Source organism: Esox lucius, chromosome 24, assembly GCF_011004845.1.
Source record: "Esox lucius isolate fEsoLuc1 chromosome 24, fEsoLuc1.pri, whole genome shotgun sequence".
NCBI lineage: Eukaryota > Metazoa > Chordata > Actinopteri > Esociformes > Esocidae > Esox > Esox lucius.
In genome coordinates, this window is record NC_047592.1 from 12,113,082 (window position 1) to 12,127,001 (window position 13,920).

The 13,920-nt window shown below is 44.1% G+C and overlaps 1 protein-coding gene across 40 annotated transcripts in view; it reads right to left on the minus strand.

Annotated features, from left to right (window-relative positions):
- Positions 1 to 13,920, minus strand: part of LOC105020620 (protein tyrosine phosphatase receptor type D) — a 464,512-nt gene that overhangs the window by 323,648 nt on the left and 126,944 nt on the right. The window lies entirely within an intron of this gene.

Below are 13,920 nucleotides of genomic sequence, written 5' to 3' on the forward strand. Positions count from 1 at the left end.
GACGGGTAGATTAACATCCCTGATACTCAGATGAAAGAGAGCAAGAGACTCGCAACCCCTGTTTATACCTTGCATTCTTCTGAGTGTGTGTGTGTGTGTGTATATGAGAGAGAAAAAGAATGCGGAAAGAAAAAAGTCTGACACCAGAATCAGACTGGATTATAATAAAGTTAGTGGTTAGCACTTCAACCCACTGTCATTCTTTAAACCCATTTCAATACAATAGCTCATTAACATGTTCTTTCAGATAATCATCTCCTTGATAAGGACGCTGCCAAACTGCTCTTGTTGATTTATCAGTAACACTTAGATTTTTGTACTGTGAAGGTCAGCGTAGATGACCTTTCCCTCTCCAGGAAATGTCCATCCATTTTCACAGTCAAAAACTTCCCAGACAGTATTTATTAGGGCAACCTAAGTCAAGCATTTGATAGGCCGATACGATAACAATTACAAAAGAGCAGCATGCACCAACCGAAATTCCTCGGTTCTAATTTGGTGTCGGTTCGCCGCTGATCCAGGTGGTCAGAGCTTAAACCCAAACACGTGCATAGCCAGCGGACATTCAAGCAGACATTAAAGGCCTATGTTTATTTTTCCCTTCCATTCCCTAGAACCGCATTTCCATGCGTTTTGTTTCCTTATGTGCATTTTAATGCTGAACACATCCTCCGGCAAACTCCAAATGATCATCAATGAGAAGGAGCTGACTAATCTCAATCCCTAAATGTATTCATGTTCAATAAAAGCTATTCATCAGCTTAAACAGCCGCTGTAAGTTCTCAGTAAATTCTAACCACCTGGGAACCGTCAAAATGACTCGGTGGAGGCAGAGCTCTTTAGACTGGCTGGAATGAAGGAAATAAAGAAGGGACGAAATGTAAGAGGGAGAAGAGTCCTCGTTCCTCCATCACTGGCCATTGGGTATGGTGAGTGTGTGCATGTGTCGGCGATCAGGGGTTCGGTTTCCTGCAGTACATCTATGCAGCATTACAAGTGAGCGGTCATTGGCAACCATGCTCACAGATGATTGATTTTGGAGGGACAACTAATGTGAGAGGGCAGGCCTAGAGAGAGCGCGACAGAACGGGGGGGGGCACGTTAGGGTGCCGTAGATGCAGGAGAAAGGGACATAAAAGGAGCGAAGGAACCCCCAGTGATGGAGAAAGTAGGAGAGGGCCGGAAACAAAAGAGCAGGAAGCCCCACTCCAGGGACGGCTGTTTGTCTGGTGCTCATTGGACCGTGAGGCTGCACTTTCCTCCTCAGTCACACCCTGGTGCGAACAGGTAAACAAACAAAAGATGAAAGAGATCAAATAAATGAGCAAAACCTGATGCAAAGCCCAAAACAACCAAACCAAAATCTTCACGTTGAGCATGAGGACTAGACACCACAAGCGATGTAAGGTGTCTAGTCCAAAATGTCAGGTCAGTCAACGGTCGGGAATTCCTGGAGACGGGATTTGCGGGGATTTGCCGGGTTATGTTGATCGCGTTTGTACAGGGCTTCCCCAACGTGGCGGCCATTTGAATTGCTGGTGTATTAGAAGCCTTTAAGCAAACATCAAATAGTGTCCGGTCTCTGGAGGAGTAATTACTTCGACCATCCGCGGCTTGACCCAACTGACCTGCTGATCTTTAGAGGGGGGGGGTGGGTTCATTCTTTTTCTGTTCTCAGACTGCCCACGACCAGACCTAATAGATGGCCGAGTCCCTCGTGTTGTTAAACAACTGGGGAATCCAAAAGCATCAATTAGGTGCGGTAAACAAGTTTGGCCATGTAGAACATTTAATTAAACATTAAACATTAATGGCGCACGAGAGGTTATTTTAAACATCCATTAAACTGTGGTAAACAAGGATGCTCAATCTTCTTAATAGAGCCAAAATGACATGTCATTTATTGATATTTTTTTTTCTTACATTTCAACATGATCATAGGATAACAAAAAGGTTGTTTGGCTGCAATCCGTTACAAGGGAAGATCTTGTGGCGGGTGTGTGAGCATTTCACAGAATCAGAACACACGTTTAAAGACAATGGAGGAAAAAAAGAGCAGCAAATAATCATTCAATCGATAATCAATCATACAGTAACTAAGTCTGAACCCAACTAACAGTCACCTTTCAATGGGACTTGCTTTTTAAAGCTTCTTAACCTTTCAGATGCAGAACCCGTTTGAAGCTTTCCTCAAAAACACACACGCGCACACAACCGTTGTATGCAGAGTAGTTCTGCAGACAGACTGTCCGTAGAGGCCTTCCATATGTACAGGTAGCCAGTTAGAACTCACCCCACGTAAACACAAAAAGCTTTGACCCGCAGAATTGACAAGTTCTAACGCTGAGTCCCACAGGAACAACAAACCTCCCCAAATAGTTGCACAAGACACACGCTGGAAATACCCTACTGAGGGGGGTGTATACAGCACTGGAAACAATGAAGAGACCACTGCACCTTTTTCTTTCCTTTCCAAAAAAGTTTGAGTGGGGAACAGAAGGGTTAAAATTAAGAGACCACTGCAAATTGTAACGCTTCTGCTCCTCACTCAAAACTTTCCTTTTCAACTTTTTTGGAAAGGAAAGAAAAAGGTGCAGTGGTCTCTTCATTGTTTCCAGTGCTGTATGCACCTATAAACCTTAAGTTAAAATCATCTACAGTATTAAGATGTTGATACATACAAGGTTTCTGGGATTTTTATGCACACATAAAAAATCTGACTTCAACGCATCAAATCCAGCATGTCACTGGACATTTTGAATGCACAATTACAAGATATAATTATTGCTACTAAGTAATGTTTGTTTTTATTTTTCATCTGGACACTTGATTATGAGATGGTGCTTCTCAACAGTTTTTATAGAGCAACATTTCAAATAAATAAAGTGATGCAGACACAATTACAAGGCATGTATTGTCTTCTAAATGCAACAGTGCTCTAGGGATGTTTCAACATATTTAAAAATAGATCTGTATTAATAATGACAATGCAGGTGAACCAAACAACAGCTACACTGTAGGCAAGCCAATTCAATACGTTAAATGTGGGAATTACGTGGAGTAAACATCCAAAACGGACAGTATCTCAACATTGCTTTTAAATATATATATTTTTAGGAGTGTTAGGCTTCACTGGACAGGAAAGTGATTGAAAGATAAAGAAGGATTTCTGCTGAAAATGCATTGGCCCGGGATTCAAACCCATGCGGCAGTAGTACATGTGCAATGCTGGCAGCAGCTTAGACCAGTGCATTATCCAGCAACACTAGATCAACATTGCAGTAGACATTATCAGACTGCTGAGGGAAAGAAGGATGTTTTGCTAAAGTTCTCTCTACTGCTTGTCTTGTTATCCACATAAGCTCTCCCAATATGACTCACATACACCAATATAAATGTTGTTCTCCAATAAGTAGTCAAGTCCTTCTCTTACGCGTGGCTAACAGTGCCGCTCTTATCATAGTTTAAAAGTCCCATGGAGAGTCAAACGTTCGATATCTCCGGTGGACGTGGTATACCTCCATTTTCGCTTGCTCCCTCGCTATTCTCCTTTTCCCACGGCAATTCGCACCAAGGCAAAACACCGAAACGCACCTAGTATCCAATTCCGCCACAGCTCCGCGACCAAAACAACAACAACTAAAACCACTTTCAACACATCAACACCTTCCAGGCATCAAATGGCAAACACAGAAACAGCCCCTGACGTCTGGCCAGAGGAGAACCGTTTCCAGCTCGGCTCGGATGCGCAGCTTTGACATTTGCTCCGGCAGAATAATAGGTCACTGGGAGGGGTGCGGTGTGAGATAGGACGAAGCCTGAGAGAGGAGGGGAGGGAGTGAGAGGATAGAGAAGGGTTGGCTGAAGGAGGCTGCTGTCACTCTCCGCCAAGCGCGGTCACATCACAAAGACTCTGCGGGGACTGGGCAAGCCTTTCTGTGGCAGAGAAATCTCCCTCACACACCAGCTCCGCATCCAAAATGGCATCCTAATCTCTACACAGGTAGCACACTATAGGCTCTGTTTGCACACTTGCTAGGACGCAGGGTGGCTTTTGGTGCCTACGAAAATCAGAGACTAGGAACAGTGGTGGGGGAGGGGGGTGATTGCGGTTGGAAAAAGGTGTTCAGCAGCTGCTGACATACTGTGATAAGATGCTAGACTACAAGAAGAGAATGAAAGGTACCGTACAGTTCAGCGTTTGGTGTTCCCATTGTGCTTGCGGAGCCGCTACTTGAATTACTAAACCCACTTTTGGAAGAATAAGAAAAAAAAAAAACACTGCATTGTACTGTGAATAGGGTAATATTCAGATGATGCGGCTATGTCGTGCCTGGCTATTGCTTTGATGGATGGGTGCCGTCAGGTCCGTCGAAAAACCCAAATTCTACTTTCCCCGTACAGACCTGGCGAGCACAATAGCGTTACTGTGATGGTTCGGGGAGGCCCGGCTGCCTCAGGAACTGGATGACTTCGGAGAATTAAGAAGCAGGCGTCAGGCCATTCATCCAGAAGCCTAGGCCATGGTGGAACAAGGTCAGGCAGCAAGACAATCTTCCACACATCAGTCCACATCGGACGGGAAACACTAATACGCACCAGACAGCACGGAAGGACCTCTTTAGATTTGTCTTGGCTCGTTCTATCGGGAAAGAACAGAGGGGTCTGTTTGGGGGTAGCGACGCATCGTGTCGGGTTGGGCACCCCCGAGCTCAATTGTGATCGTTAGCTAGAGGAACAGGCTCTTCGAAAAAGCGTAACGTTTCAGCCGTGAGGAGGCAAGGCCAGAGTCACGAAGTGGACATCACAAAATTCCGGAGAGAGAAGGAGGTGTAATGGGTTCCCTTTATTGATTCCTGCTATAATATTTACAAAAACACCCCCCGATGCCTTATAACACTAAAGTAGAAATTCTACAGGGTTCATCTACAGGGTGGATTTGCCGGAACATGCTGAAGCCCGTTTCAACAGGGCAATACCTATTATTGCGGATCATGTGGGGATAAGAGGAGAGGCGAACAGGTGTGCAGTCTTCTCCGACGTGAATAAATCGACACCTCTTAGGAGGAATCTTTAAACGGCTCTGGTCGCAAAACAGAAAGGAAAAAAAAAAAAACATGCGAAGAGGCAGGAGACTGGCGAGATCTCAAACTGAAAGGTTGTAAATGAGTGTTCATCGCACGTTTGGGCGCGATCACACGAGCACTGTCTAATTTTAGCGTCACTGACGCCGATGTGTTAGAGAAGTTGGAATGTGCTGGAACAAAAGTTTGGCAGCATCGTGTGAGGCTTTCGCATGAACAAGCTCATAGCCATGATTAGGAATGGATTATAAGCAGAGGATATGTACGCTAAGGGCAGATATTTGAGCCAAAATATTATTACTCTTCATGACGCCTAGTTGACAGTTCTACATAGCACAGCATGCTATAGCCAAGGCTGCTTGTCAAAGGAAAATACTATGAATTGTATCTCTATTGGATATTGCAATTACATGGCTTACCTGAGAAATTTGTAATTGTAAAAGTTAATTGCATTATTTACCATAAAGAAGTGTGGAAGTACCAGACTTTGACCACTAGATGCCACTTTTACAGCAAAACCACCGACCATCAATTTTGATGGGCTCTCATGTTTATTAAACAGATCACAAAGTTCAGTCGTGGATGAAGCGCCAATAAGGGAGTTGGCTCAAGATAAATTGTAGGATCAATTCAAGCCAGTCCTCAATGAAAGCAGGGCCTTTTTTCTTTTTATTGCACCCTAATGCTTCAACCAAGATCTGCACAGTCCAAGAAATAGCCGCTCATCGAGAAGGCAATCACAAAGATGAATCTCGCATGACAACAAACTAAATATTAAATTGCACGTTGGTCTTCATAATATTAATGGGCAAATAGGTGTGTGTGTGTGGGGGGGGGGGGTTGTTAATAGCCCCACATTAGATGATGTCAAAGCTAATCAAGTCTGGGCATCTCTCCTCAAATGTGATGCTGTTGTGCTAATAGATGAAGGGGGCCTCTGTCCTGCCGTTTTGGCCCTAACAAGTGTCGACACGGGCGAAGCCCATTCAGGCCATAACCGGAGCAGCAACCTGACCAAAAAACATAACTGACTTTCAGACTCGACATGCACAATGGCTGGAGAATCTTGTTGGAATGACATGAACGAGGCGGGTTTGGTCGGGGATGTCTGCGAGCAAACCCACATGACGCGGCGTTCAGCTCGGTGACCATGCGCCAACCAACGTATTGGTTGGGGAACAAAAACAATGATAACCATCTTGTGTTCAAAGTATGTCAACCCCTTTGAACACAGTCGCTTCAGCAAAGCACAAATGTAAAAGTTCTGCTGATTTCTGGTAGCAAGTGCATGATACCACGTGACCTTCATTTCAGAGAGTGCGCTCAGTCATTTGCATTTCACCAAATGTCACAATCAACCACTTCAAAGACGCGTTGGAGTATGACGACAGCAGCGGGGCGGCGCCGCAGTCTGGACGGAGGAAATAGGGAATCAAATCACAACATTTTCCTTCTCCAATCAGGGGTATTAGATGCAGACCAGCGGCAGGAAGCCAAGGTATCCCGCAGCCATTTGAGAACAAAGTGGTCCACTCTGCTCTCCCTGTACTCTCTCTCTCTCTCTCTCTCTCTCTCAGCTCTGAGAAATCGCAGGCCTTCAACGGCAGGGACATGTGCCGCATGGTCTCTGTGAGCTGAATGTCCATCTCATAGTACGCTCTCTCGCACCCTAGAGCTGTGTGAAAAGTGTGACACGTGAAGAATGAGATGATAAACCACGGCACGTGCTAGCGAGCAGAAGAGCATTTGTGTGTCACTACTGGGACCTTCCATGTGTAACAACAGTCAATCAGCGCTCCTAACAGTGTCGTTACGGGTACATAAAAACCCAGCTGATCAATAGGGTAACGACTGTCATATTACCCATGTACATAATGAATAATCCTTTTTAATTAACTTGATTGCCAATTCATTCAGGGTATTAACTCCTTGGCTGTGTCTTGCATGATGAAAGCAATAAGATCGACAGCAACCCGGTATGTCGAACACGTGCACTGGGAGAGATTGATTAAATAACGAATCCGTCTACAGGGAGAACGCGCTGAGGTTCGGTCTGTTTACACAAACGGCGCTCTACTCCAAGACGACTTCAGGAACTGTCAGGCATTAATGATGATTACGCGGGTTTAGACAAGAATGTACATTATAATAACACCAGTTCAAAGGGAACAGTCGTAACTTCGTAAGCCTCTATGGTTTGTACTCCGATTCGGACGCGCGCCCTTTCGTGCAGTACAACAGGTTCTTCGGGGAACCACGGCCCACTCCACTGCTGGCTGCGTAGCAAGCGCGTTCGCTGCAAACGATTCACGACAAGACAAATGTGACGCTGTAGTACGGTAATAACCTTACTACGACAAGAGAATGGCGCTTTTTAACTTTCATACTAACCCTGAACGCCTACGTAAACCTCCAACCATTACCGTCTCCACTCCAATCCACTTGCTCTTCCCAGACAGTTATATAATGATGTGTGTTTAAATCCCCTTTGGTTTTTATTACAACAGTGACATTCATTTGAGAGAGCATGGAGATAATCTCTGCTTGGCTACAGTGCGAACGCTGCCTTGTAAAGTGCATTCCCATTTCTCATTAGGGCCTAAGCGCTAGGTATGTGAGAGGAATTAGATTCACTGAATGAAAGCAATGCACCCTTAATATTATTGCTGTACCAATTTACAAGAGCAGATTATGTTAATATAATCATAATTCAACCAACTCTTTTTTTTTTTTCCCACGCTTGCCTTCTAAATTACCTGTTCCAATGGCATAATTAAAACTGTTCAGTCACTGATGACTCTAACTGTCACGGGAGACAATCACTCCCTGGTATTGCTGGAATGGAAGTGAGTCTTTTAATAGAGCAGGTGCCAAAATGGCAGAAAACTTCTGTATTCGAATGTAGTCAATTTCATTTGGTGTTTAACACATTATTTCTCTTCCACAGATCATTAAATCGTCCCATCATTTAAGCAGCTACTGACAAGTGTGGGTCTGTTTGAGGAAGGGGTTTCAATAGCCTCATGGATAAAGACACTTTTCAATGGCAATAAGTTTACCTCAGACAAGCTTCGATACAGTAACCTACTGTATATATATATGTATATATATATGCATTTGTGTAAGTATGTATGTACAGTGGGGAGAACAAGTATTTGATACACTGCCGATTATGCAGGTTTTCCTACTTAGAAAGCATGTAGAGGTCTGTAATTTTTATCATAGGTACACTTCAACTGTGAGAGACGGAATAAAAAAAAAAGATTTTTTTTATAATTAATTAGCATTTTATTGCATGACATAAGTATTTGATCACCTACCAACCAGTAAGAATTCCGTCTCTCACAGACCTGTTCGTTTTTCTTTAAGAAGCCCTCCTGTTCTCCACTCATTACCTGTATTAACTGCACCTGTTTGAAGTTATTACCTGTATAAAAGACACCTGTCCACACACTCAATCAAACAGACTCCAACCTCTCCACAATGGCCAAGACCAGAGAGCTGTGTAAGGACATCAGGGATATAATTGTAAACCTGCACAAGGCTGGGATGGGCTACAGGACAATAGGCAAGCAGCTTGGTGCAAGATCTCAACTTGTGGGGCATCAATGATCATGAGGAAGGTGAGGGATCAGCCCAGAACAACACGGCAGGACCTGGTCAATGACCTGAAGAGAGCTGGGACCACAGTCTCAAAGAAAACATTAGTAACACACTACGCCATTATGGATTAAAATCCTGCAGCGCACGCAAGGTCCCCCTGCTCAAGCCAGCGCATGTCCCGTCTGAAGTTTGCCAATGACCATCTGGATGATCCAGAGGAGGAATGGGAGAAGGTCATGTGGTCTGATGAGACAAAAATAGAGCTTTCTGGTCTAAACTCCACTCGCCGTGTTTGGAGGAAGAAGAAGAATGAGTACAACCCTAAGAACACCATCCCAACCGTGAAGCATTGAGGTGGAAACATTGATGATGATTGTCTGCAAAGGGGACAGGAAGACTGCACCGTATTGAGGGGAGGATGGATGGGGCCATGTATCGCGAGATCTTGGCCAACAACCTCCTTCCCTCAGTAAGAGCATTGAAGATGGGTCGTGGCTGGGTCTTCCAGCATGACAACGACCAGAAACACACAGCCAGGGCAACTAAGGAGTGGCTCCGTAAGAAGCATCTCAAGGTCCTGGAGTGGCCTAGCCACTGCAAAATTGGCAGTGTATCAAATACTTGTTCTCCCCACTGTGTGTATACATTACATACATTACATACATTACATAACATACATAACATACATACATACATATACGTGCACACACACACACACACACACACATTCAAAGGTTTGGGGTCACTTAGAAATGTGCTTGTTTGCAAAAGAAAAGCACATTTTTTGTCCATTAAAACAGGATCAAATAGATCAGAAACATTGTGGACATTGATAATATTGTAAACAACTTTTGTAGCTGACATTTAATGGAATATCTACATAGGCGTACAGAGGCCCATTATCAGCAACCATCAGTCCTGTGTTCCACTGGCACGTTGTGTTTGCAAATCTTCATCATTTTAAAAAGGCTAATTGATAATTAGAAAACCCTTTTGCAATTAAGTCAGCACAGCTGAAAACTGTTGTGCTGATAAAGGAGCAATAAAACTGTCCTTCTTTAAACTAGTTGAGCATCTGAAGCAGCTGCAATTGTTGATGCTGGCCCTTTCTCCAATCTTCCTCTGACCAGTGTCTGTGTTCATTTGCCCATCTTAATCTTTTCTTTTATTGGCCAGTCTGCGATATGGCTTCTTCTTTGCAACCCTGCCTAGAAGGCCAGCATCCCGGAATCGCCGAATGGATTAGCAAACACAACGTGGCATTAGAACACAGGACACATTTTTGCTGATAAACAGCCTCTGAACGCCTATGTAGATAATCCATAAAGAATCTGCTGTTTCCAGCTTAAAGTCATTTACAACATTGTGCACACACACACACACACACACACACACACGTGTGTGTCACTGCTCTGTCACTAATATAATATATATTCAGCTGTACGTATGACAGTAAACCCAAACCAGAATTACATAAAATCACAACTGGAAACCAGATACAACATTACACCATGAGCTCACCAGGAAAACGGGTAAAAATAGGTTTGGAGGGACCTGAGGTTCAGCAGAAATCTAGAGGGAGGTATCTGACGTGTGAGAGATTATTCATTGTCGGTGATGGTGCTGTGTCAGCTTGTTATTCCTGCACATCCCGCTTTTCTTTTTCTCACCCATCCTTCGAGGGAAGCGATTAGCGGCCACAGAGACATTTCAGCAGCAAAACATTGGGAAAAGGCAGAGGGGCTGTAGGTAAACAAAGAAATAGCAACTTTTCATAATGGAGGCTACGCGTCTTAGCGCCACATCCTTCCAACACAATGATTACACCTCAATGGTTTTGTATTTACACAAACTCCTCAAACCAAAACAAACAAAGAACTGAAATATGTACCGGAGCAATCAGTACATCTTAACGTTACCAGTGGTTAAACAGATTGCTCACACTGCAATAATCACATTGTCAGAGGCACCAAGTCCCTAACCTTTATTAAGAAGTATTAAGGCTACATTTTTATTCAGAATTTCCTCATACAAACAGTTTATAGTTTATTCACGTTCATGTCAGCACACATCCCTTTAGTTTTAAAGACCCATGTGTCACTGGCAGTTGGGCTTGTGACCAGCCCAAATGGCATGCTACTATAACAGGTGCCCTATGGTTCAAAGTGTTACGACCCAGGGCACAGATTCAAACCGATGTACCAATTTAGGAACCTGAACCGCAATAATGTCACGGTAACATCTGAGAAGCGTCTGACGAACATCCTCCTGTAGGTATCCGGTCTTAAATCCGGAGATGTGGGATTACAAGGATGTCACCCTCTTTCCCTCAGCCCCTGGATGGACTTGTTCAGCACAGCCCCGGTTCGATGTGTGGCAGGCCACCATGGGCCAATTACGGCAGAGGGATTCTATTTCGGTGATAGCGCAGTAAGTTAGGACAGTGTGTGGAGAAAGTCTCACTCTTCCATATTGGCTTGAGTAAACACACGGTGGTTTAAAATCCATAGCAGACACAGCGGGTTACTGTATGTATGGTTGCATGCATGTGCTTAAAGAAAAGCCTTGTTTATAGAGGAAAAGAAAGTTAAGATGCTTAGTGGCGGTTGATTAAAATCATTTAACAGCCTTGAAAATGTTCCAAGTTGATTCATTTTTACAGCACTAAAAGCGTCACCTAGAATCATGATGGAGCACATTCAGAGCATATGAAAATGCGAACAGAAGGGCTGAAAGATGGAATATTTGGTTTGGTTTTTGATAGGTACCTCAATCTGTTATTCAAAAGCAATACCCCTGAACAGCAAAAAGCCTACTTCCATCTCCCATTTCCAAAAAAATCATCTGAGTTCAAATACTGAACAAGAAAATGTAAATGCTTGACCAAGCTGACAGTGGATTTTCAGCCACTAGGAAAACATGTTTCAGACTGCAGTCTTTGGGAACCAGCATGTATCTGCTTGGTCACTGGGAACCAGCATGTATCTGCTTGGTCACTGGGAACCAGCATGTATCTGCTTGGCAACACATGAAGCATTCCACTGATACGCCACACAAAAACAAATTACTTTTGAAAATTAGAAAGCGAGGGTCAGAGTCAGTCCAGCGACTGTCAACCCTCACAGTCCTGCCAGCCAACTGACAGTTTGTAGTCACACATCAGAAAGACATGCTCAGGAAAAGGACAATTTGTGAATCAGGATTGAATATGGCGGTATGTTATCCGCAGATGTTTAGCAATTGTACGACTGTTTAGTCGTCTTTGATGGACTGTGATTGGTGCCTCTATCATGTGTCTTGTTCCTTAATGATTCTGCGTTACTTATGTCAGGGTATCAAAATAATGCTTGAACAGGATTCTCCTCGAACAGGCCAACACTGCTTGGAGACAACATGGTGCTCACTTCACAGCATCCCAACCTTTTGCGCAACAGATTATTTTCAAATAGTTTAATGGCCAAACAATACCGGAACAAAGAAATACTACTTTCAAAGAGCCGTTAATTAACATGACTAATACAAAATAAAAGTGTTCCAGTGTGGAATAACGATAGAGAAGGCCGGGGAACTGGAGAACCTGAGGACCCTCGCTGTGACACATTGAAAAGAAATACATTTCGAAGGGCACACAGCGTGAATGAAAGTGAAATGATTAAACACGCAGCTACAGCATAAAAGACAAAGTCAAAAGGCGGACAAGACGACACGTAGACACAAAGTGGCGAAGGAATGAATGAAGAGAACATTAAACACGGCAGTGTGATTAAAACATCTCCTTACGGGCATGTTTAAAAAGAATGAGTCTAAATTAAGAGCTAATGTAGTCTGTGTCAGGGAATTCAGGCTACATTGCCAAGTAGGAAGAGCCCACAGGGGTAACACGGCCCTACATTTCCCAGTGTGTCTGGTCCCGAATTCTGACGTAGGGTCAGAGTTGGGGACATGAGGGGTGGAGGTGGGAGTGGGTTCGCCCTGTCTGAGGTGGAAGGGAGTCCAGTTTCATGCCTTGGGTGTAGGGTGGCGGAGTGACTCGGACGGATCAACCGGGCTGCACGTTACAGAATAAAATGCATAACGGATTGCGGTAAACAACACCGGCACACTACCCCATCGGCAACGCGGTGAAGAACGCCCTCCAGGGGGGAAAAGGGGGAGGGCAGCAGGCAAACACTCAAGTCGACAGACATGCCAGTGTGTGCTAATGTGCTTTCGTGTTTTGGCTGTGGCATCGCAACAAACCACAAGGAATCGTCCTTTCTACTATGTCCAGAAAAGAACTCTTGCTCAGTTCGGTGCGCTCTGTAAAAGTTTCCCCATTGGCAGACAGTCTAAATGAAACACAAACATGGCAAAGGGACCAAAGCTCAAAAGCTTGGAATCCAACACTTGGTGCTTCCCCTTCTATGTGTGAAGGATGGATCTGAGCCCAGGATGCAGGAGCAGATACTCAGAGAGAGAGAGAGGGGGGGGGGAGAATGAGAGAGGGAAAAACAGAGAGGGATCTCTTAATGTGCCTTCACCATATGCTGTTAGCTACTGATGGAAGTCGCTCTCCCCAGGCACTGGGACAACTTATCGCATTTGCCGATGACATCGTCATCTCCTATAAAGTTAAACATGAGCCATCTGCTAGAAACAGCAGCCCCACTTGATGGGACAAGTGTGTGTGCGCGCGCTAGCAACGTGTGCGAAGAGGCCTCGCAAGATGCAGTCACCTCGGAAATGATTGAGAACCTAGATGAAGAGGCTGTCAATAACAGGTTAGATAAATAAACAATATACCGACGAGCTACACTGCCTTTTGTGGGATGTACAAGATTGTACTCCAATAATTCAAGTGACCGAAATGGAAGAAAATCTCAAATTATAAATGTTCTCAGGTTAACTGTGGTTAAACAATTCCACTGTCCCTTATTTTGGTGCTCAACTTGTAGGTTTGCGGTCAAGGTTATGTTTTTGCTGGTAAAGTTGTGGTCAGGTTCCTTCAAACATCAAACTATGAGATTATACTATTGCATAGTCAAACAAGATTTACATCCAGTGGGCGGTAATTGGAGCTACGTTTTGACAAGCCTCCAATATGACAGTTCTCAGTAAATAGCCAGACTGAACATGGCAAGAGGTATGCACTGCACCCCCAATTTGTGCATTATCAATCATATTTATATTATATTAGCCGGAATGTGATTCTATCACCCACAATATAATATACTGTATGTATATGTCAATATGC